The sequence below is a fragment of the Tachyglossus aculeatus genome, chromosome 1 (genome assembly GCF_015852505.1).
Source record: "Tachyglossus aculeatus isolate mTacAcu1 chromosome 1, mTacAcu1.pri, whole genome shotgun sequence".
Taxonomy (NCBI): Eukaryota; Metazoa; Chordata; class Mammalia; order Monotremata; family Tachyglossidae; genus Tachyglossus; species Tachyglossus aculeatus.
In genome coordinates, this window is record NC_052066.1 from 141,306,483 (window position 1) to 141,331,119 (window position 24,637).

At 44.2% G+C, this 24,637-nt stretch overlaps 1 protein-coding gene and 1 non-coding gene across 7 annotated transcripts in view; one reads left to right on the forward strand and one right to left on the reverse strand.

Moving 5' to 3' along the window:
- The window catches only part of SLC8A1 (solute carrier family 8 member A1), a 483,856-nt gene that overhangs the window by 195,511 nt on the left and 263,708 nt on the right, over positions 1-24,637 (reverse strand). The gene's annotated exons all lie outside the window — the stretch shown is intronic.
- On the forward strand, positions 11,781-11,918 carry LOC119936534. The gene has a single exon (XR_005453799.1). It is a non-coding gene; the product is annotated as a small nucleolar RNA SNORA7 (small nucleolar RNA).

Here is a 24,637-nt window from a genome sequence, read left to right on the forward strand (position 1 = left end):
CTTTTCCAACTGATTTAACCATGCTAGTAGAAACAATTTATACTTCAGGTTGCCTGTAAATGATTCCCTTTGGGACCTGAACTTTGCTGACTTCACAGGTGAATTTCAGACAAAGATTGATGAGGGACTGGCTTTGTTCTCACTCATCAGCAGATGCCACTCACGTGAATGTGAAGTCGGAAGCAGGCAATGTTGAGGGCAGGTTTCCATTTTCCCAACTAATAAAAGAACAGTTGCTGAGGTGGTGACCCAAATGTTGTCAAAGTAATCACTAGGTTGTATCCTGAAAATGGGAAATGCAAGCAAACCTAGAAACCTGCCCAGTGTCATCTTCAAATTAAGAACTGTCAACGTTTAAAATTGAAAAAGTCCCACAAGCCAGGCCACACACGGGTAGAGATAATCCTACATGTTTGTTGTGCTGGAAGCTAAATTAGCCACACAATCTGTGCGCTGCCTCATAAACTAACAAAGATAATTCTGTACGGAAACTCCAGTGCTGTGGAAATAGGAAGAGTTGACCCAATCCAGGAGAAAGTGTAACAAATTAAGAACTGTTGCTATGGGCTTTAAAGAGTTGAAATGAGTGTTGTAACATTCAGCTAGATCATAATTCAAACTAATTATGAGGAAGGTACTAAGTCTCTTTAACAAATTACTGAAGGCTTTGATTAGAGGCATTTTCTTCTCCTAGCATGACATTTGGAAAATGTGCTGTAGCAAATGATTAATACATCACCATTGATGTTTTTTAAATATGAGAAAAATCATTTTTTAAATTCTATCCACAAATGAAACCATAACACTTGGATCCAATTTTCTTCTTGGTTTCTTCAGGTACATCTGTGAGCGAATTGTGGGCAAGGAACATGTCTGTTTATTTTTAGTACTATGTATCTGTTCATTGTACTCTCCCAAGTACTTAGAACAATGCCCTGCACACAGCAAGTGCTCAATAAATACGATTGAAAGCATCTTTCTTTCACTAGGGATGGTTTGGGGACACTGTGTGAACTGTCTCTGATAGCGGACACAATAAAGCAAAACCTCAAACAATGAGGTAGAGTCCATGAACAGCTTCAGAAAATGTCAGAAATAGGCTGACTATTCTGGAGCAGATCCTAAGGGGGAAAGAAGACAGCCACTGTGGGCAACCAGTGGAATACAGTGCAGGAGGAGCAATTGTTACTGCCCTCAAAGTGAAAGGGATTGCCTTTCATCTTTCCCTCAGTTCTAGCTGCATTCACCAATACATCTCACCAACAGCAGAATCACCTTTGAATCCCAAGCAATTGGGCCAACTGGAAATAGCACCAGCCTGGTGATTAGGAGATGCGGGTTCTAGTCTGGATCTGCCATTTGTCTGCTGTGTGATCTTAGGCAAGTCCCTTCGCTTTTCTGTGCAAAAGTTTTCTCAGCTGTAAACATGGGGATTCAATATCCGTTCTCCCTCTGATTTAGACTATGAACCCTATGTGGGCCTGGGACTATGTTCTTCCTGATTATCTTATATCTACCCCAGTGCTTAATACTGCACCTGATGCATAGTAAGTACTTAAATAATAATGACATTATTATTACTACTGTTAATAATAATAATAATAATAACAGCTGAGTAGTCCCGATTGGACTGGAAATTGCAATAAGAAATTGAGTGGGGGACAATCTCTCATTATCTGAATATGAACCGTTCTCTAATATTTGTGCTGGGCCCGGGAGCTTAGAGTTTGCCAGGAAAGGAGGAGAATAACTTCAAGCTTTTGACATAATTATTGAGCCCTGGATATTGTATTACAGGCTATCCAGATGTTGCTTTAGAGACGGGGGTTATTTACGAGGTCCTCGTCATGCTCTACATTCACCGAGAGGAGCCAAGATGGGTTGGTTCCAGCCAAGAATGGTAAAGACTCTGAGATGGACTCATTCAGGTCAAACTGCCTCCTGGGCTGTCCAGAGAGGGAGGGATATATTTGCAGCAAGCCTGGGAGGGCTGTCATGGGATATGAATGGTCAAACATCCGGAAATGCAGTGGGCAAGATTCAATTCTGGTGGGATCAGCCTTTTTGCTCTCAGAGAAACACTGACAGGCCAACATCCAGTATCTGCTCTCTAGATGAAAAAATTTTAAAATGGGATTTATTAAATGCTTCCTATAGATTAAAATTAAATTATGGTATTTGCTGAGTGCTTACTATGCACTAAGCACACAACTAAGTGCTGGGGTAGATACAAGTTAATCAGGTTGGACGCAGTTTCTGTCCCACATGGTGCTAACACTCTTAATCCCCATTTTACAGATGAGGTAACTGAGGAACAGAGAAATGACTTGCCCAAGGTCATATAGAGACAAGTGGTGGAGTCAGGATTAGAACTCACGGTCTAAGTAGGATTCAATCTCCATTTTACAAATGAGGAAACTGAGGCATAGAGAAGTAGAGTGGTTTGCCCAAGGTCAGATAATTGGTGTTATATTATAGTAATTATTATTTGTTAAGTGCTTACTATGTGCCAAGCACTATATTCTGACTTCTGGGCCCTTGTTCCTTTCACTAATATATGCTGCTTCCTAAGCACGTGCTGGTGTAATAACAAGATCAGAGACAGTTCCTGTCACACATGGGGCTCACAGCTGAAGAAGGACGGAGAATAGGTATTTTATTTCTATTTTACAGACTGGAAAACTGAGGGACAGAGAGGGTAAGTGACTTGCTCAAGGTCACCTAGAAGGCCAGTGGAGGTAGTAGGACTAGAAAACGGTATCCCAGCCCCATACCCTAGCCACCAGGCCATATGGCTTCAACTATCATCTCTACGCTGATGACACCCAAATCTACATCTCTGCCCCTGCTCTCTCTCCCTCCCTCCAGGCTTGTATCTCCTCCTGCCTTCAGAACATCTCCATCTGGATGTCTGCCCGCCACCTAAAGCTCAACATGTCCAAGACTGCACTCCTTATCTTCCCTCCCAAACCCTGTCCTTTCCCTGACTTTCCCATCACTGTAGATGGCACTACCATCCTTCCTGTCTCACAAGCCCACAACCTTGGTGTCATCCTCGACTCCACTCCCTCGTTCACCCCACACATCCAATCCATCACTAAAACCTGCCGGTCTCACCTCCACAACATCACAAAGATCTGCCCTTTCCTCTCCATCCAAACTGCTACCTTGCTGGTTCAATCTCTCATCCTATCCCGACTGGATTACTGCATCAGCCTCCTCTCTGATCTCCCATCCTCCTGTCTCTCCTCACTTCAGTCTATACCTCACTCTGCTACCTAGATTATCTTTGTACAGAAATACTCTGTGCATGTTACTCCCCTCCTTAAGAATCTCCACTGGCTGCCTGTCAACCTATGAATCAAGCAAAAACTCCTCACTCTCGGCTTCAAGGCTCTCAATCACCTCACCTCCCTTCTCTCCTTCTCCTGCCCACCCCGTACCCTCCGCTCCTTTGCCGCTAACCTCCTTACTGTGCCTCATTCTCACCTGTCCCACAGTCGACCCCCAGCCCTACTGAGAGCTCACCTCCTCCAGGAGGCCTTCCCAGACTGAACCCCCTTTTTCCTCTCCTCCTCCCCATTCCCCCGGCCCTGCATCCTTCCCCTCCCCACAGCACTTATATATATTTGTACAGATTTCTTACTCTATTTATTTTACTTGTACATATTTACTATTCTTTTTATTTTGTTAATGATGTGCATATACCTTTAACACCTGTCTACATGTTTTGCTTTGTTGTCTGTCTCCCCCTTCTAGACTGTGAGCCTGTTGTTGGGTAGTGGCCGTCTCTGTATGTTACCGATTTTTACTTCCCAAGCACTTAGTACAGTGCTCTGCACACAGTAAGCACTCAATAAATGATTGAATGAATGAATGAATACCACCTCCACACTGAAGAGTTAAATGAGGTTACCCACTCTATTATGTTGAACTTTCCCAAGCACTGAGTATAGTGCTCTGCACACAGTAAGTGCTCAGGAAATACCACTGATCGATTGAATCAAATTACAGAACTGCAGTGACTCCAGATGAATACCTCGACTCTGTGGCACAGAATGGGTTACTTCTTGGATGCTCACTTTTGGATTACCACCATGGCAAAAACCAATCTTGAATAACCATTTCTCCTCAATGGAAATTCTCAGCTTTACGACTGTAGTGTTATTGGAGAAAGAGGTCATCCTAAAGGGTCAGAGATTTAATGCCATTATCAACCAGCTGGCCTGGCCCAAATGAATGTTCCTCTGGATTAAGTAAGGATATATGAATTCTCAGAACACCCGGATCACCTGACAGATGGCCTGCAAACAGCAACAGAAAACCTATTCGGCCTGTAATATTCGCATTTCTTCCCTTCGATGTACCTCATCAGGATTTACAACAGCATGGGGAAGGTTCCTTCTTCCATATGTTAAGAAAATCAGTTTATATAAGATGGACAGACTCATCAGTTAAGTTCCACCGGACTCAAGGAAACACGTGCATTTTCAAAGTTGCAGCCATGCGTTCATCAGTCCCGGTAGGGGGGAGGGAAGGAAATGATGTTGAAAACGACAAAGCAGCGAGGTCTACTGGAAAACACATGGACTGGGGAGTTAGAAGACCTGGGTTCTAATCACGGTTCTGCCACCTGGCTGTTGTGTGACTTCGGGCAAGTCACTTAACTTATAGATTGTAAACTCATCTCTAGAATGTAAGCTCATTTTGGGAAGGGAATGTGTCTACCAACTCTGTTATACTGTACTCTCCTAAGCACTTAGTTTAGGGCTCTGAACAGAGAAAGCGCTCAATAAATATGACCGATTGCTTCTTTGTGCATCAGTTTCCTCATCTGTACAATGGGGATTCTATCTCTTCTCTCTTCCCCAGGTTGTGTGCTCCATGTGGGACAGGGATTGTGTCCAACCTAATTACTCTGTATCTACTCCAGTGCTTGGCACATAGTAAGTGCCTAATAAAAAACATTATTATCTAGCCAAGAGAATTCAAAATATAATTGTATTGTAATTTCTCATGGGGAGGGATTGTATCGTTTACTGCATCCTCTCAAGAACTCAGCACAATTCTTTGCATTCAGTGTCATGCTCTGCACACTGTGTGTGCCTAGTGGAAAGAGGCTGCATGACCTTGGGCAAGAAACTTCACTTCTCTAGGCCTCAGTTTCCACAACTGTAAAATAATTGTTCTCACTCCTCTTCCCTCTGTCTTAGAATGTGAGCCCCACATGGGACAGAGATTCTGTCCGAACTGATTACAACAGTGCTAGATTCTGTCCGAACTGATTACAACAGTGCTTGACACATGGTAAGAGCTTAAAAAATGCATGATAATAATGACGACTATTACTATTCATTCATTCAATCATATTTATTGAGCACTTACTGTGTGCAGAGCACTGTACTAAGCGGTTGGGAAGTACAAGTTGGGGACATATAGAGGGGGTGATGATGGGGGTGAGAGGATGATGATGTGAGGGGGAAGGGGTAATGATGGGGTGAAGGGTGATAATAATAATAATAATTTGACGTGAGGAGGAAGAAGGAGTGAAGTGCGGGGAGAGGGTGATGAGGGAGGAGTAGGGGTGATATAACAATGATAAATGTGGTATTTGTTAAGTGCTATGTGCACTGGGGTGGAGACCAACAAATCAGATTGGTCCCAGTCCCTGACCCAGATGGGGCTCCCAGTCTCAATCCCCATTTTACAGCTGAGGGAACTGAGGCCCAGAGAAGTGAAGTGACTGGCCCAAGGTCACACAGGTTCCAGGGGAGGTGTCTCGCAGAGGCACTTGGGAAGAAAGGACTAAAATGTCTTAGTGCAGTGCTCCCTAGACGGTGAGGACACGATGTGCGGGGAAAGAAGGTGATGCTAGCGCATAATAATATTAATAATAATGGCATTTGTTCAGTGCTTACTATGTGCAAAGCACTGTTCCAAGTGTTGGGGGGGACACAAGGTGATCAGGTTGTCCCATGTGGCGCTCACAGTCCTAATTCCCATTTTACAGATGAGGTAACTGAGGCTCAGAGAAGTTGTGACAATAATAATAATAATAATGATGGCATTTATTAAGCGCTTACCATGTGCCAAGCATTGCTCCAATTATCTGAATTTAGTAGATATATAGACCTGTGTCTGGAGTCCAGGAGATGCACAGCACAATGTTCTGTATAAAACAGACAGTCAGTACCAGGCTTGGCATAAAGTATATGTTCAGTACAGCACTCTGCAGACTTGGCACCCAAGGCAGTGCTCTTTGATAGTAGGTACTCAGTAAATAATGATGATGGATATTGATTATGATGATGATGGTAATGAAGAATTCAATGGCTATTGTTATTTCAACATGCCAAGTGCAAAATAGATAATACTTGATGACAAAGGCTGGATGTTACAATTATTCACTGATGTGATTATTATTTCATTTGATAATGATTATAACTTTAATAATATACATATACATATATACACTTAGGTATATATCATATATATTTATGGTATTTATATATTTATAAATATATTTATGGTACTTAAGTGCCTACCTATGTGCCAGGCTGTGTACTAAGCACCATGGTAGATTCCAGCTAATCAGGTAGGACAAGGTCCCTGTCCCACATGGGGCTCACGGTCTTAATCCCCAATTAACAGATGAGGGAACTGAGGCACTGAGAAGTTAAGCGATTTGCCAAGGCCGCACAGCAGAAAAGTGCTGGATTCGGGATTAGAACCCAGGTCCTCTGATTCCCACACCTGTGCTTTATCTACTAGGCCATGCTGCTTTTAAGTCTGTTAAGCACCTACTATGTGCCACGTAGCATAGTAATACAAAATAATCAGAGTGGACCCAATCTCTTTCCCACATGGAACTCACAGTCCAAGATGCAGGGAGAACAGATATTGCATCCCTATTTTACAGACAAAGAAAATGAGACACAAAGAAGTCAAGAGCCTTGTGATGTCATATAGCAGGCAAGTGGCAGATCCAAGACTAAAACTCAGGGCCCCTAATCAATCAATCAAATTTATTGAGTGCTTAATGTGTGCAGAGTACTGTATTAAGCACTTGGGAGAGTACAATTCAACAGAATTGGTCAACATATTACCTGTCCACAATGAGCTCAAAGTCTAGAGGGGGAGACAGACAAACTAAATAAATAATAATAATAATAATAATGGCATTTATTAAGCACTTACTATGTGCAAAGCACTGTTCTAAGCGCTGGGGGGATACAAGGTGAGCAGGATGTCCCACGTGGGGCTCACAGTTTTAATCCCCATTTTACAGATGAGGGAACTGAGGCTCAGAGAAATTAAGTGACTTGCCCAAAGTCGCACAGCTGACAAATGGCGGAGCCGGGATTTGAACCCGTGACCTCTGACTCCAAAGCCTGGGCTTTTTCCACTGAGCCATGCTGCTTCTCATAAATAAACTATGGCTATGTACATTAGTGCTGTGGGGCTGAGGGAGGGGTGAATAAAGGGAGCAAATCAGGGTGACACTGAATGGAGTGGGAAAAGAAGAAATAAGAGCTTAGTCAGGGAAGGCCTCTTGGAGGAGATGTGCCTTCAGTAAGGCCTTGAAGGTGGGGAGAGTCATTGTTTGTCGGATATGACGAGGGCAGATCTTCCTGGCCCGAGGCAGGACGTGGGTGAGGGGATGGCTGCAAGATATGTGAGATTGAGCAAACTCCCAGGCCTGTGCTCCATCTATTTCATTCACAAGACTATTCACCGGACAACCCCATGAGCTCCCTTGTTCTAACTCTGTTCATCCTCCCTCACCCTTGTTCCATGAGTCTGCTTTACAAGTCACCACAATGGCAGGATCAGAGCCCATCACAACATTATGGAAACCAAAGCACAGTGTGACAGCAGATACATCAGTGCAGCATGAAATAAGTACAGTGAATATGAACAAACCCCAGGGTATCAAAACAAAGCTTCAGGATCAAATGAGCATTCATCCTTCAAATTTCTAGGTGAGGAGCAACTCTTTCACCCCAACTGGGGCGATATCTACTTTTAAAATACTTTTAATCTGTGCACTACCTCTTTTTGAAACCCTGTTTACATGTATATATATCGTTCTCCTTTTCTCCCTTCATCCTGTCTCTCTTTTGTCTCCTCCCTACCAAATTAGGCATCCCCTGTAGGAGAAGGGAGGGAGGGAGGGGGAGAGAGTGTATGAGAGAGAGAGACAGAGTGTGTGTATGTGTGTGCATAGAGGCATATGCACATATGTTATGCTTGGGAAAATTCTGTGGGAATGGCACTGAACTTCCAAAGGGCTGGTTAACTCTGCACCTGAGTTTAGGGGAAATAGACTGACCCTTAACTCTGATGAAAAACATAATAAGGAGAGGGTTGTTCTCTGACTATTTCCTTAACCTTTGTTGCAGGGCAAATATGAATGCTGTATGAAGGTTCCAATCCATCAGTGATATTCATTAAGCACTCCCTGTGTGCAGAGCAATGCTCTTAGGAGAGTACAATAGAGTTAGTAGACTAGATCCCTTCCCTCCAGGAGCTTACAATCTAGTTGGGGAAGCAGATATTGAAATAAATTGCAAGTAGAGTAAGTGGTAAAATACAAGTTGTACATAAAGCTAAGGGGGTGGGGTGGATATTAATCCAACTGCATTGGCAAATTATATCCTAACACCTGCTCTAGGGGAAGGGGAAATGGGGAAGCCAGAAATAAGATCTACAGAGGTGCTTAGGAGGTACTGACCTAAGTACATAGATAAGAGAGAAAATAGGGTGGGATGATGAGAGGTTATTCAAGGAGATCATGGGCCTGGGAGACAGAAGGACCTGGGTTCTAGTTCCGGTTCTTCCACCTGTCTGTTGTAGGACCTTGGGCAAGTCACTTCACTTCTCTGTGCCTCAGGTTCCTCATCTGTAAAATGGGGATTAAGACTGTGAGCCCCACGTGGGACATGGACTGTGTCCAACCTGATTACTTTGCCTTTACAACAGAGCTTAGAATGTTCCCTGACACGTAGTAAGCACTTAACAAATATCATAAAGGAAAGGCTGGTTAGAGGGTTCCAGCTGTGGTGGAGAACTCCAAATATAGCTAGAAAGTATTTTGCCAGCAGAAATCCCAAGCCTCAGGATAACCTGTAAAAGGGGCTTTTTTGTGTGTGTACAAAATGTAAAATGATCAACCAAGTGAATGGCACATACATTTGGCCAACTGGAACTTCAGTGACGAGAAAAGAGTGGAAAAACAAAATGAAAGTTTCAGAAAAGCTTTGCCATTAGATGGGACTGGAGCTTGAGTAATGTTTGCAGTTTCTGGTCAAGAGATTCAAAAGCCTGACAGAAAGGACATTTTGCTCCTTTAAATGTCTTCAGAAAAGGGCCTCCAGCTTTTCCATTCTGACAGCTTAATTGCAGAGAATTAGAGGTCTTCAATGGCTCTCCATTTGCAAAGTGACATTTTGTAACTGGACATCTGAATCGCTGCAGCAACTGAAGGCTAAATTGCATGTTTACCACATGTAAATGCATTCTAATCATTGGCCACCCTGAGGATGACTAAACACATCCTTGAGCCCATCCATCATCTTCTTCTGCAAGCTGAATCCCACCACAATATTCTGGATGAACAAACCTGCTATCTAGAGCATGAGACTTCCTACGCCAAAAACTTCTAACTGCTGCTTAGAGGCAAATTGAGAATTTTGGGAATCAAAGTCCAGCACCAACATCAAAGAACTTAAGTGAAAAATACCGCTCTTACGGAAATGTGCTCTAATGGGAAAATAGGTGATTGGGAGTTGACTCCTTCCTCAATTAATCAATCATTGGTATTTTTTGAGCAATTACTGTGTGTGGAGCACTGTACTAAGTGCTTGGGAGAGTACAATACAAAGAGTTGGTAGACAGGTTCCCTGCCCACAAAGAGCTTACAGTCTAGAGAGACTCCTGGTAGTATTATAATTATGGTAAAAATAATTATGATATTTGTTGAGCCCTTATTATGTGCCAAGCACTGTTCTAAGTGCTGGAGTAGACACAAGCTAATCAGGTTGTCCCATATGGAGCTCACAGACTTAATCCCCATTTTCCAAATGAGGTAACTGAGGTACAGAGAAGTTAAGTGGCTCAGGTAAGATCACTGCATCAGCCTCCTCTCTGATCTCCCATCCTCCTGTCTCTCCCCACTTCAGTCTATACTTCACGCTGCTGCCCGGATCATCTCTGTGCAGAAACGCTCTGGGCATGTTACTCCCCTCCTCAAATATCTCCAGTGGCTACCAGCCAACCTAAGCATCAAGCAAAAACTCCTCACTCTCAGCTTCAAGGCTCTCCATCGCCTCGCGCCCTCCTGCCTCACCTCCCTTCTCTCCTTCTACAGTTCAGCCCACACCCTCCACTCCTCTGTGGCTAACCTCCTCACTGGGCCTCGTTCTCACCTGTCCCACTGTTAACCCCCGGCCCACGTCCATCCTTCCCCTGGCGTGGAATGCCCTCCCTCCACACATCCGCCAAACTAGCTCTCTTCCTCCCTTCAAAGCTCTACTGAGAGCTCACCTCCTCCAGGAGGCCTTCCCAGACTGAGCCCCCTTTTCCCTCTCCTCCTCTCCATCGCCCCGTCCTACCTCCTTCCCCTCCCCACAGCACCTGTATATATGTTTGTACAGATTCATTACTCTATTTATTTTACTTGTACATATTTACTATTCTATTTATTTTGTTAATGCTGTGCTTCTCGCTTTACTTCTATTTATTCGGATGACTTGACACCTGTCCACATGTTTTGTTTTGCTGCCTGTCTCCCCCTTCTAGACTGTGAGCCCGTTGTCGGGTAGGGACCATCTCTATATGTTGCCAACTTGTACTTCCCAGCTCTTAGTACAGTGCTCTGCACACAGTAAGGGCTCAATAAATACGATTGAATGAATGAATGACAAGCAGCAGAGTCAGGATTAGAACCCACGTCCTCTGACTCCCAGGCCTGTGCTCTTTCTACTAAGCCACGCTACTTCCCTGTGTGCCAGAGAAAAAGCTATTCATCTGGCTGTTGTCCTTTGCCCTGTTTGTCCATTTCTTTCTTATCTATTTTTTTGTTCTTTCTGGGACAAAATGCATTTTGCTAAATTTGATATTTCAGCTTCTCTGGGACAGAGCTCTCCAGTGAGAATTAGCTAGAGGTTCAGGTTGTGATGGACAGGGAGATTCTAATAGTGCGTCCATGTGGTTGATCAGACCAATACCTCATTGATAGGATTTAACGCTCTGTGTGAATGAAAAGATTGAGTCTCGCCTGGCCAAGTGGAAAGAGCCTGGATTTGAGTCAGAGAACCCGGGATCTAATTTCAGCTCTGTCACTTGCTTGCTATGTAACCTTGGGCAAGTCACGTAACCTATCTGGGTGTCAGTTTCCCCATCTGCAAAATGGGGATTAAGTTCCTGTCCTCCCTCCCCTCTAAGCCTGGGGACCCCACGTGAAATGGGGACTATGTCTGAGAATCTACCCCAGTGCTTAGTAAATAGTAAGCATTGAAAAAATATTAATGTTATTACTTCCCTGTTACATGTGTTACCATCAGTGTCTTGTGCTGTTTTTATTTCTCTCTTCACTCCAAGAAAAATCAGTCCAGCCCTGATTTTGTGATTGTTTGACTCCAGTTTGGTCTTCCTGTTGTTGTCATCTCCCAGCTGTCCACTGCAGCATTTCTTCTGTCTATCCTATTTCTGGTTTTCCCATTTCCCCTCCCATTAGAGCAGCTGTTAGGATTTAATTTGCCTATGTCTATACTGGTTGGTCCCTCTCAGGGTCGCACCTGGAGAGTTTCCAGTACTGTACCAGTCTCAGCTAAGGGAGGGAGAGTCAAGCAGAGGCCTACCCATTCCATTCCTAGCTTGGCCAGTGGCTAGCGAGTGGAAGGCAATCTGCTACAAGTCCAAACTCACCCGTGCTGGGCAGCAGCGACATGGGAGAGAGTCAAGGATGGAGACTCAGGTTTACTGCACAGAAGGCAGCAATGGTCAACTACTTCCATATTTTTACCAAGGAAACTCTATGGATCCACTATCAGAACGATTGCAGATAGAGAGCGGGGTATTCTGGAAGAGATGTGTCCGTGATGTCGCTATGGGTCGGAAACAACTCAACAGCATAAGACCAGAGTTACTGGTTGGTCAGGCTAGCCTAAGCAATGTACCAAGTTAAAATAGCATTAATTTTTCTCGTGAGGCAGGGGTTGGGAACCTAAGTCTCGTGAACTAGATGTGACTTTTTTGCCACCGGCTGAACTCTTGAGCATTGTCTGCTGTATGACCTAGGGCAAGTCACTTCACTTCTCTGGGCCTCAATTATCCCATCTGTCAAATGGGGATTGAGACTGTGAGCCTCATGTGGGACAGGGACAGTGGCACCACTGCCATCTCCCCCACAGCTTTCTGGGCAGGATGCCGCTTGTCTTTCCCACCCCTTTGAGATGGAAGGGGGTCAAGCGGAATCTTGATTTCTCTCTACCTCCTCTGTTTTTCCACCTCTCTCTCCATCACTCTCATTTAACAGCATGGCATGAGAAGCAGCATGGCTCAGTGGAAAGAGCACGGGCTTTGGAGTCAGAGGTCATGGGTTCAAATCCCGGCTCCACCAACTGTCAGCTGTGTGACTTGGGGCAAGTCACTTAACTTCTCTGTGCCTCAGTTACCTCATCTGTAAAATGGGGATTAAAACTGTGAGCCCCCCATGGGACAAGCTGATCACCTTGTAACCTCCCCAGCACTTAGAACAGTGCTTTGCACATAGTGTTTAACAAATACCATTATTATTATGATTATCATTATTATTTAAATGAGAAGATTGGCTCTTTATACACCAACTGCTGAGTGATTTCATTTTATTCAGTCCTTCTGCGTGAAAAGGTATCAGATCCCTGCCATAGGGAAGCAGTGAGGTCTAGTGGAAAGAGCCCAGGCCTGGGAGTCTAATACCAGTTCTGTAACTTTCCTGCTGGATGATCTTAGGCCAGTCACTTCATTTCTCTGGGTCTCATTTTCCTCATCTGTAAAATGGGGATTCAATACCTGTTCTCCCTCCTACTTAGACTGAGAGCCCCTTGTGGGACAGGGACTATGTCTGATCTGATAATTTTACATCTATCCCAGTGTTTAGTACAATGCTTGATGCATAGTAAGTGCTTGACAAATGCCACAATTATTATTATTATTATTACTGATTTTTCTCTATCAACTCTTCTCCTAGCTGTTCTTTTTCATCCATCTACATTGGTTAGCAAAGTCTTTTTCCATTAGAATATAGAGCAGGGTGGGATGCAAGTATTCCATGGAGGAAACTTTACTGGGGAACACTTTGAAGAATGTGGTACTAGATATTAAATGTGATGAGCCATTTAGGGTTCCATCTGTCTGTCTTTTCTGCTAGGTGTATTTGGGACTTGCATGTTGGGTTGACTCAGAAGTCTTATTAGTTCCCATATTTCTCTCTGACCCAGGGGGATGATGAGACCAGGGTACGGTGAAGAGAGAAAGTTTCAGCAATGGGACTAAGGGAAAGAGCTGGGGGTGGAAGGTGAAACAGTCTTATGCAGTAATGAAACATTTGAAGAACTTGGATCAAGGCCACTTTGAGGAGGAATAATGATGATGATGGTATTTGTTAAGTGCTTACTACATGCCAAACACTGTTCTAAGCGCAGGTGTATCTACAAGGTAATCAGGTAGTCCTATGTAGGGCTCACTGTCTTAATCCCTATTTTCCAGGTGAGGTAACTGAGGCACAGAGAAGTTAAGTGACTTGTCCAAAGTCACACAGCTGACAAGTGGCAGAGCCAGGATTAGAACCCATGATCTCTGGTTCTCAAGCCCGGGCTCTTTCCACTAAATGAGACAGGGATAGAGGGAAGGGAGAGATAAGGGACTTGACCACCATCCCATTGACTTGGACATTTTAATCATTCTCAAACAGCAACACTACTGTCTCCTTCAGCAGTTCTAAGAGCTAATTAGCCTTATAGACACAGAGGAACTTCCTGACATGAGAGCTCTTTGAGACATCACCTGCTTTGAAAACATTTCATTTCAGGAATGATTTATTCATTGGTTTATAGACTATCCCCAGACTCCCCAATGCCAAAACCCTGCCTCTGAGAGGACCCAAAGAGCAGCAGATTCCTTGATTTGCAGACTGCTGATCGTTCCAATTAGTGGGGAATAGAGGGCTCAAGCTTGAAGGAGCAGTGGGAAATATCAGTAGAAGCAGCATGGCTTAGTTGAAAGAGCACGGGTTTGGGAGTCAGAGGACATAGCTTCTAATCTCGGCTCTGTCACTTGTCAGCTGTGTGACCTTGGACAAGCCACTTAACTTCTCTGTGCCTCCATTACCTCAATGGGGATTAAGACTGTGAGCCCCACGTGGAACAATCTGATTACCTTGTATCTCCAGCGCTTAGAACTGTGCTTTACACACAGTAAGCACTTAATAAATGCCATTATTATTATTACTAAGCCAGCACTTAGAACACTGCTTGGCACAGAATAAGCGTTTAATAAGTACCATTGTTATTATTACTATTATTGCTCCAGCGCTTTGAACTGTGCTTTACACATAGTGCTTAATAAATGCCATTATTTTTATTACTAAGCCAGCACTTAGAACACTGCTTGGCATAGAATAAGCGCTTAATAAGTACCATTGTTATTATTGCTATCATTGGAAACGGAAGATTGCTAGGACCTATCCATGGCCTAGTGAATAGAACACAGGCCTGAGAATCAGAAGGCCCTGGGTTCTAATCCCAGTTCCACCACTTGTCTGCTGTGTGACCTTGGGAATTTAACTAAATTTCTCTCTGCCACAGTGAGCCCCCTGCGGGAGAGGTACTGTGTTCAGCCTGACGGCTTGTACTAACTCAGCGTTTAGTACAGAGCCTGGCACATAGGAAGCTCTTACCAAATATCACAAAATAAAATAAAACTCAAAGGCAACCAAATAGAGTACATGTGTGTAAAAGTGCATAGAGCTGTCCAATATACATGTGGATTTCAGTCTTTAATGTCCTGTGAAGAGTTTGGTTCCAGGAGGTGTCTGTCAGAGAAGCAGCATAGTTTAGAGAATAGAACACGGGCTTGGGAGTCAGAAGGTCATGGGTTCTAATCCCGGCTCCACCACTTATCTGTTGTGTGATCTTGGACAAGTCACTTTGCTTCTCTGTGCCTCAGTTACCTCATCTGTAAAATGGGGATTAAGACTGAGATCCCCATGTGGGATAGGGAGTGTGTCTAACCTGATTACCTTGCAATAATAATAATTAATAATTATGGTATTTGTTTAGCTCTTACTATGTGCCAAGCCCTGTTCTCAGCGCTGGAGTAGATACAAGGTAATCAGGTTGTCCCACCTGGGGCTTACAGTTTTAATCCCTATTTTACAGATTAGGTAACTGAGGCACAGAGAATTTAAGTGGCTTGCAAAAGGTCACACAGCAGACAATGGCAGAGTCAGAATTAGAACCCACGTACTTCACGTACTTGAGTACACTGATGTATTTAATTCATTCATTAATTCAATCGCATTTATTGAGCGCTTACTGTGTGCAGAGCACTGTACTAAGCGCTTGGAAAGTACAATTTGACAACAGAAAGGGACACAATCCCTACCCAACAATGGGCTCACTTAATCTTAGAAACAGCTCCGGCTAAGACTTTCTCCCTGAATGAACACTTTTTCCAACTCACACTTCTGTTGGTTGTGGTGCATGTGTTTCCATCCCTCGTTTTTGCATGGAGGTTTTACTTTCTAAGCTTCCATCACTTGCACTGGGTAGGGCACAGATCTGGGATTGTAAAATGGGCTGTTCACTTGATTACCCACTACCAAATTGCCCAAAGTGTGCACGCTTCTCTCCTCTAATGCCAATTTACTCGCTGCAACTCTATCATACCTATCTGGTCGCTGCCCCTTCTCCATGTCCTCCCTCTTGCCTGGAACTCCCTCCCACTTCATATCTGATAAGACTATAAGCTCCTTGTGGCCAGAGTTTCTACCAACTCTGTTTGTTTTTTTATGGTATTTGTTATGCGCTTACTACATGCCAGGCACTGTACTAAGTGCTGGGGTAGATACAAGCTAATCAGGATGGATACAGTCCCTATCCCACATGGGAATCACAGTCTTAATCCCCATTTTACAGATTAGGTAACTGAGGCACAGGGAAGTGTGGTGACTTGCCCAGGTCCCAGAGTGACAAGTGATAGAGCTGGAATTGAAACCCAAGTCCTTTTGATTCCTAGGCTCATGTTCTATTCACTAGACCACGTTGCTTTCTATATCACTATATTGTTCTCTCCCAAGTGGTTAGTACAGTGTTCTGCACACAGTAAGCACTCAGTGAAAATGATTAATTAGTTGGTTAATCACCATTCTCCCAGTCTTCAAAATTCTACTAAAATCGCGCCTTCGCCATCATTTCAGCCACATCTCTGTAGGACCTCTTTGTAAATGCCAGTAGTGTAACCTTCTAATGTGAAAAGCAGATGCTTTTATATAGCTATATATAATAATAGTCACAATTATTAGAGAAGCAGTGTGGCTCAGTGGAAAGAGCACGGGCTTTGGAGTCAGAGGTCATGGGTTCAAATCCCGGCTCTGACAATTGTCAGCTGTGTGACTTTGGTCAAGTCACTTAACTTCTCTGTGCCTCAGTTGCCTCATCTGTAAAATGTGGATTAAGACTGTGAGCCCCCTGTGGAACAACCTGATCACCTTGTAACCTCCCCAGGGCTTAGAACAGTGCTTTGCACATAGTAAGCACTTAATAAATGCCATCATTATTGTTATTAATATTCTCCAAGACGTCTTCCCTGACTAGGTCCTCATTTCTTCTATTCTCTCTCCCTTCTGCATAGCCTATACACTCAGCTCCATACCCCTTAAGCATTTGATATGTACCCCACCCTCCACCCAACAGTACTTATGTACCTACCCTTATACACTATTTCCCTTATCAGCAATTTATTTTATTATCTCTCTCTCTCTAGACTGTGTGCTCCTTGTGGGCAGAGATCTTATCTATTAATTCTACTTAATTGTTCTCAACTAAGTGTCTAGTATAGTGCTCGGTACCCAGTAAGTACTCAATAAATACCATTAACTGATTCTTTTATTCATGTTCTTGGATTTCTGCCACTGCTGGAGTGTTTGTTGGGTCACAAAATCCAGGCCTAATTTCTGTCATTTTTAAACCAATTTGTTTTCTCTCCTGTGTCATTTTCTGAGTCACGCACTTAATTGTCCCAAATATTGTTGTGTAAGCAGAGCCTCCAGCTGGATGGGACAAAGATAAGAACCACTTCAAACAAAAAGAGGTCAGATTCAGAATCAGAGATGTTCTGATGAGTTCAAAATGTTTTAGGGGGTCCCAAATTTGCCATTCTGGGTCAGTGAGGGGGACTTGTGACTGAACATAGCCTGTGATTCTTGATATTTCTCAGTGATCACCTCAGTTCCCCTGACCAACCCTCCTGCATCTCCTCCTGAAGCTGTGAACGTCACTCTCGGCATTGACTGGTTCAATCCTTCCCTTCCCTTCTCCACAGCACCTGTATATATGTATATATGTTTGTACATATTTATTACTCTATTATTTTACTTGTACATATCTATTCTATTTATTTTATTTTGTTAGTATGTTTGGTTTTGTTCTCTGTCTCCCCCTTTTAGACTGTGAGCCCACTGTTGGGTAGGGACTGTATATGTTGCCAACTTGTACTTCCCAAGCGCTTAGTACAGTGCTCTGCACACAGTAAGCGCTCAATAAATACAATTGATGATGATGATGATGGCAGCAAAGGCTGCTGAGCGGGTGCACTTCCTTATCCCTATCAAATTGACAAATTGGGAGGGGGTCAAAAATGTGTGCTCCCTCAGGAAGCAGCTCACATTAAAAGCAACGGTGGAAAGAGCACAGGCCTGAGAGTCAGAGGATCTGGGTTTGAATCACAGCTCTGCCGTTGTCTGCAGGGGATCTTGGGTAAATCACTTAACTTTTCTGTGCTTTATTTTCTTTACCTGTGAAAATGGGGAGTCAACATTTGTTCTCCCTCTTATTAAGACTGTGAGCCCCATGTCGGACAAAGACTGGTTTCAACGTGAATACCTTGTATCTACCTCAGTGCCTAACACCATGCTTGGCACACTGTGTAGATTTAACAAATACCACAATTATTAATATTAGTATTAGCCTCCACCCAGGACTTTAGTACTTTGGTAGGGTGTATTGGATAAAGCATGAACCTGGGAGTTAAGTCAGGTTCTCATCCCAACTCCACCACATGTCTATGTGACCTTGGGCAAGTCACTTCGCTTCTCTGGGCCTCAGCCACCTCATTTGTAAAATGGTGATTGAGACAGATTCTCACATGGGACAGGGACTGTGTCCAACCCGATTTTCTTGTATCCACCCTAGCGCTTAGTACAGTGCCTGGCACGTAGTAAGCACTTAACAAATACCATCATCATCATCATCATTACTAAGAAGGCAGTGTTGCCTAGTAGAAAGAACGCCCACCAAGGAGACTTGGTTTCTACACCCAGATGAACTACTTGCCTGCTGCCTAACCTTCCATGGGGCTCTTACCATCTCTGGCCTTTCATTTCCTCCTTTGTAAAATGAGGATCCGACAACTATTATCCCTCCCACTTATGAGACTGGGACTATATCTGATCCCAGTGCTTAGTAAAGTGCCTGGCACATAGTAAACACTTAAATACCACAATTATTATTATTATCTGATGATCTAGTATTTACCCCAGGGCTTTGACTAATCCCTGGTACGCAATGATAGCTTAATAAATATTATTATTACTATTAGTAGTATTATTATCACATGATGTTGAGCAGATGGTGACTGGGGAGGCATATTGGGTGCATAAAATCAAACCTGGTCCTTGCAGCAGCTAAATAGTCCTGAACTGCTTTGCTGGCAACAGTAATAAGGATTATACTGCATTCACAGGAGTTCTGATATGTTTTACCTCTCAAATCTGCCAATGTAGGCAGGAGAACAGGATTAGTGAAAAGCCCAAGAAGCAGCAGAGGCATGAAGACCATGTGGTCTATCCCAGGCAGGAACAGATACTGAATCCAGTTTCCCTCCTATTAATTGTGGTATTATTTAAGTGCTTACTAAAGGAGCAGCATGGCTTAGTGGATAGAGCAAGGACCCAGGAATCAGAAGGTCATAATAATAATAATAATAATGGCATTTTTTAAGTACTTACTATGTGCAAAGCACTGTTCTAAGTGCTGGGGAGGTTACAAGGTGATCAGGTTGTCCCACAGGGGGCTCACAGTCTTAATCGCCATTTTACAGATTGAGGTAACTGAGGCGCAGAGAAGCTGTGACTTGCCCAAAGTCACACAGCTGACTATTGGCGCAGAGCCAGGATTTGAACACAGGACCTCATGGGTTCTAATCCCAGCTCTGCCTCTTGTCTGCAGTGTGTCCTTGGGCAAGGCCACTTCATATAATGTAGAGATTATATGGCCAAACACCATGTAGAGATGTCCTGAGGGCACAGGAAATACACGACTACTGAGAAGTAGAAAGATCAGGCCTGGATTCAGGTAGAGATGCTAGCTGAAGCCATGGGAGTGAATGAATTCTCCCAGGGAGTGTGTCTACATGAAGAATAGAAGGGGACCCAGAATTGAGCCTTGGGGGAGCCCTACAGTTAAGGGATGGGAGGCAGGGGAAGTGCCTGTGAAAGAGACTGAGAAAAAGTGTGGCCTAGTGAGAAGCAGTATGGCCTAGTGGATAGAGCATGGGCCTGGGAATCACAAGGGCTTGGGTTCTAAAACAGGCTCCACCACTTGTCTGCAGAAGTCAAGTCAGTCATTTAACTTTTTTGTGTGTGCGCCTTGGTTATCTCATCTGTAAAGTGGAGATTACGACTCTGAGCCCCACGTGGGACATGGAAAGTGCCAACATCTTGTTGCCAAACTGTACTTTCCAAGCGCTTAGTACAGTGCTTTGCACACAGTAAGTGCTTAAAAAATATGACTGAATGAATGAACTTGATTAGCTTATAGCTACCCCAGAGCGTAGTATAGTGCCTGGAACATAGTAAGCATTTAACAAAGGCTAGTGAATGAAAAGGTGGGGGTGGTCAGAGAGAGGAGAACCAGGAGAGGACAGTTTTGATGAAACCAAGGTTAGATAATGTACCCAGCAGTAGAGGGTGGTCCACAGTGTTGAAGGTAGAAGAAAGGTAGAAGCGGCTAGGATGGAGTAGTGGCCATTGGATTAGGCAAGAATAACATCATTAGTTTCCTTAAAGAAGGTCATTTTCATTGAGTGGAGGGGTTGAGTGTCAGATTGCAGGGAGTCAAGAAGGCCAATCAATCAATCAATCGTATTTATTGAGCGCTTACTGTGTGCAGAGCACTGTACTAAGCACTTGGGAAGTACAAGTTGGCAACATATAGAGACAGTCCCTACCCAACAGTGAGCTCACAGTCTAGAAGGCCAGAATGGGAGGAGAGGAAATATGCAAGTGTCACAGGCCCCCTCCTTGCTAGCAGCTCAGGGAGTTTGGAGAGGAATGGTAGGAGGGAGATGGAGTGATAACTGAAGGGAGCACCAGGGATCTAGGATACATGAGCATGCTTAAAAGCAATGGGGAAGGAGCCACTGGAAATTGTGCAGCTGAAAATGGTGGTCGGGGAGGTAAGAAGCAAGGGGGAAATTGCTTTGATGAAGTGATTAGGGATGCAATAAGGGTGTAGAATTTGAAAGAAGAGAGGTGCATACAAATCATTTCAGCCACGTCTCTGTAGGATCTCTCTGTAAATGCCACTAATGTAACCTTCTAATGTGAAAAGCAGATGCTTTTATATAGATATATCTGTAGATGCAGATTCAAGAGAGGCAGGTGAAATGTCAGTAATTACATTCTTTCTCCTAGTCCTTCCCTTCTAAGCCTTCAACTTCCCCAGCTCTCAACCATATTTGGAAGTAGGAGAAAAAAGGGCAGGGATTTAGGAGATTCCATCCACGGGTAGAGGAAAAAAAACTCTGACCCATTTTCTAGGATTTTCAGAGGAGTTGGTATGCATCTCTTTAAGCATCTATTGTGACCCAGGGGTAGGCTAGAGCTTTGACGAGGAAAGATTTTGACACCATCCCTTCTCTTCTGAAAGGATCGACCCGTTGAGGATAAATGCTGGTCGGGGGTGGAGTATGTGTTTGAGGAAGACAGGTGGGAAGAGAGAATATGAAGATTAATGGTTTAGTGGCCTTAACACTGAATTTGCTCATTAAATCTCTGCCTGGGCTTGCATTGAGGTCCAGATCTTCATTCAACGAAAGGTCTAAATTTCCTCAGAGGACCATGGGAAGGTGGTACCAAGTCACATGACATGCAATAAGTAGCCTGACCTGAGTCGAGGGTTACGGGCAACTTCTGGAGGAGGATCGTGCCAGCTAGCCATCACAGAAAGCTAGGAACTCACTGACAGCAGGCAGGAAAGGGGTTTACTTTTGCTCAAAGGGGTAGTACGATTGGCAGCTAGCTGTCCTCACATATATCAGCTTGGATGAGGTTCTAGCAGCTGTAGCAGTCTTGTGCTGAGCCTCTGATTAATTGTGGTATCTTTCAAGCACTTACTTTGTGGCAAGCACTGTTCTAAGCACTAGGGTAGGCATAGGATCATCAAGTAAGACACAGACCCTGTCCCAGAAGGGGCTCACAGTCTAAGTAGGAGGGAGAAGTGGTGTTTCACCCCCAATTTGCTGAAGAGGTAACTGAGGCACAGAGAAGTTAAGGGACTTGTCCAGAATAACACAGCATGTAGGTGGCAGGATTAGAACCCAGGACCTCTGACTCTTTGGCTCATGTTCTTTCTACTAGACCTTGCAGCTGCACATGCGTCCATGCTGCTCTGGTCTTGACTGACCCGCCCCTGCTTGAAGCCCTGAGGGAGGGATAAGAGAAGCAGCGTGGCTCAGTGGAAAGACCAAGGGTTTGGGAGTCAGAGGTCATGGGTTCTAATCCTGGCTCCCCCACATGTCTGATGTGTGACCTTGGGCACATCACTTAACTTCTCTGAGCCTCAGTTACCTCATCTGTAAAATGGGGATTAAGACTGTGAATCCCACGTGGGACAATGTGATCACCTTGTATCTCCCCCAGCGCTTTGAACAGTGCTTTGCACATAGTAAGCACTTAGCAAATGCCATCATTATTATTATTAAACAGCCAGACACATACTTCTCCAACTTTCAGCCCTTTTGAAACCCTTGAAGTTTATGAGTGTAGGACAGAGAAGAGGGGAAGTAAAGGAGAAGAGAGGGTCCTTGACTATGCCTCTCCTCTCCTCCTAACTTCTTCCTTCCTCCATCTATCCTGAGCACCTTTCACCTAGCTATGCCATTGTGCTTACTGGGGAGGGTTCCAATTCAGCTTCCTCTGGGACCCTAATGTCTGTGTAGCCTTTATGGAACTCTTCCATGCTTAGACCAGTGCTTGGCACATAGTAAGCATTTTAAAAATACCATCATTCTTCAGCAAGCCCCAGTTGAAGGCATCACTGCTGTTCTGAGGGAAGAAAAAGCCCATAAAATGCAGTTGATTCTCGACAACGACAGAACCAGAGATCATTCTCACCAGATGGGGAAATACAGGCAATCCACTGACACTGCGGACATGGTCTGTAGTACTGATTATTTCCCAGGGTCCCAGGGATGGCACTTCCACACAGATGCGTGGCTCATCTGGGCTGCTGATTGTCTCCTTGAGTCAGGCCTGACTGTCTCCTGCCCAAAGAAACTCAGCCTCAAACCCTCCCCTTTACCTTGGAAGCTACTGATCAGGACAACTGGGGAGACTTTCTAATTATAACACTGGCAGGTGGATGGGCAAGAGAAAGATAGGAAAGAAAACAGATGACAGACTCATTCCATCCCTCCCCTGACTGTCAACTTTGGAGAAATGCTTTTGGCTGGTCATGTCCTTGTGCTCACTGTGGGTGCCCGAGTTTTCCAAAGGATCTATTTGCTCTGGGAGATGTAGGGAACGAAATAATCATCCAAGAACTGGCCTGCAACCAGCCATTTTGTCCTGCCTAGCCTAGTAACCCAGGGACCTTAATGGGCTTCACAAATGATCTGAACACATTACTAGATCGGGCTATGGGGTAGCCCATACCTCTCTCAGCACAAGGGGTTATTCCCAGAGCCTGCAAACCCCACTGGTCACAAGCCCCCTTCTTGCTAGCCACCATGAATTAGACTCCTTATTCAGGGACAGAGGGACCCCCGTCCACCAGGACGACTTTTCTTACAGTCAGAAATCAGAGACATCTACTTCATAGCTGCCATGGGGAGGAGTGAGGGCCATCTCAGTAGCAGTGGAAGCAGCATGATGTAGAAGAGAGAGCATGGGCCTGGCAATCACAAGGACCTTGGTTCTAATCCCAGCTCCCTTGCTTCCCTGCTGTGTGACCTTGGGCAAGTCATTTCACTTATTTGTGCCTCAGTTACTTCAGCTGTAATAATGGGGACTAAGACTGTGAACCCTATGTTTCCAACCTAATTAACTTGTATCTACCTCAGTGCATAGTACAGTGCCTGGCATATAGTAAGTGCTTAACAAATTCCACTAAAAAAAAAATGAATGCTGGGTGAGATGACCTTCCCCGAGTGATGACCTCAAGCCTGAGTCTAGGGGTCTCCAAATGGGTCATCACTCCTGTCTTGCAGAGGATGGGCTGGAAATGATCTCTGGTGGAACTCTGAGCCCAGTGGGAGCCAAAGCTTTTGAAAGCCCTCTGAAAGAAGTGACTTAGACCTTACTCATCCTTCCAGACTGTAAACTCACTGTGGGCAGCGACCATGTCTATCAGCTCTGTAATAGTGTACTTTCCCTAGTGCTTAGTACAGGGCTCTGCACATAGTAAGCAGTCAATAAATATGATTGATTAATATAGGTTGGGCTTATTGATTTCCTGTTGGCCAACAACCTGCCAAAGTGCATGAGAAAAATTGGTATTAGTAATTCATTCATTCATTCAATCATCTTTGCTGAGTGCTTACTGTGTGCAGTCTAGAGGGGGAGAGAGACATTAATATATATACATACATACATAAATAAATAAGAAATGTCACCCCTGGTCTCAGAGCCCCATCCTCAAAAAACACTCCATCAGTTTCATACATTTGAGCCTTTCCCAAAATTTCAGCACCTCCAATAAGCTCTCAGCCATATCATGGTATCTATCTTCATGTATGCGTGGGACCCATGAAGGGAAACAGAAGAGAAGAGGGGCAAAGGATCTATTCTCTTTTACTATCACAATAATCAGCAACAGGGCTTGCTGGGCACAGCACATTGTACTATGTGCCAGAGAGCTATAGTGGGGAGACAGATATTAAGAATACGTAATGCAATTCCTGTCCTTGAGGAACTTATAGTCTACTAAAGATATTCAGGGCCTCAAACAAAAAGGTTAGGATTCATTTTACCAAAAGGTGGCTTATGCTCTTAGGGCCAAATGAATCAGCTCTGCTCATTTTTGCTCCCTGAAAGCCTAGGCAGCAGCATGATCTAACGGGAAGAGCACAGGGTTAAGTACCAGAAGACCAGTGCTCT